This window comes from Perca flavescens, chromosome 5 (genome assembly GCF_004354835.1).
Source record: "Perca flavescens isolate YP-PL-M2 chromosome 5, PFLA_1.0, whole genome shotgun sequence".
Lineage (NCBI taxonomy): Eukaryota > Metazoa > Chordata > Actinopteri > Perciformes > Percidae > Perca > Perca flavescens.
Window position 1 is genome coordinate 40,875,791 of NC_041335.1, and position 1,468 is coordinate 40,877,258.

Here is a 1,468-nt window from a genome sequence, read left to right on the forward strand (position 1 = left end):
CCCTAACTCTGACTCCTGGACTGTTACACACCGAACAGAAAGCAGTCTGCTGACTGATTCTCTAAACTACTTCTCCCTCCCTCTCTCTCTCCCTCTCTCTCTCCCTCTCTCTCTCTCTCTCTCTCTCTCTCTCTCTCTCTCTCTCTCTCTCTCTCTCTCTCTCTCTCTCTCTCTCTCTCTCTCTCTCTCTCTCTCTCTCTCTCTCCCTCTCTCTCCCCTCTCTCTCTCTCTCTCTCTCTCTCTTTCTCTCTCTCTCTCTCTGTCTGAGGAGCAGTCATGTGTGTGTGTGTGTGTGTGTGTGTGTGTGTGTGTGTGTGTGTGTGTGTGTGTGTGTGTGTGTGTGTGTGTGTGTGTGTGTGTGTGTGTGTGTGTGACAGAAAGGGGAAGTAGTGAAGGTTTTGGGGAAGTCAGAGGAGGAAGCACCAGTACGCTGAAACAGGAAGTGATGTCACAGCGCTGATTTTTATTTATGGACATTCCTGGAAGTCTCGATGAGCTGAAGTGAAACCAGCGAAGAAGAGAAGAAAGTCACAAGTTACAACAGTCGGAGAGCAAAGTTCATAGAAACAAACAGGAAGTGAAGAGTTTCCCCAAAACACATGAAAGTCAGTGCCAGCCATCGCACTGATCCTGAATCAGAAACCAGAAGCCAGTCTGGGACCGTGGTGTTATCTCTGATCATAGTTTACTGCAGACCTCTACCATCCCGAGGCCATCCCTCCGGTCTGTAACGTCTTCCATATGTTGGGGATGACTCTGTGAGATGACATATTTTAGTAAATATTTCATTATATCTTTTAATAGAACAACACTGAAGAAATTACACTTTGCTACAATGTAAAGTATTAAGTGTCCAGCTTGTATAACAATGTAAAGTATTAAGTGTCCAGCTTGTATAACAGTGTAAAGTATTAAGTGTCCAGCTTGTATAACAGTGTAAAGTATTAAGTGTCCAGCTTGTATAACAGTGTAAAGTATTAAGTGTCCAGCTTGTATAACAGTATAAATGTGCTGTCCCCTCAAAATAACTCAACACACAGCCATTAATGTCTAAACCGCTGGAAACTAAAGTGAGTACACCCCTATGTTAAATTCACATAGAGGCAGCCAGATTTTTACTTTTAAAGGCCAGTTATTTCATGGATCCAGGATACTATGCATCCTGATAAAGTTCCCTTTGCCTTTAGAATTAAAATAGCCCCCCCCCCACCAAGATTATAATCGTTAACGAAAACGAACGAAATAACGAAAAAAACATTGTCGTTAACTGAAATAAAACTAAAAACCGAGGCATTACAAAAAAAAGATAACTAAACTAAAACTGTATGGATAACTGGCATGGATGTATAGATACAGGGCATGGATATATGGGTACAGGGCATGGATGTATGGGTACAGGGCATGGATGTATAGATACAGGGCATGGATGTATGGGTACAGGGCATGGATGTATAGATACAGGGCATGG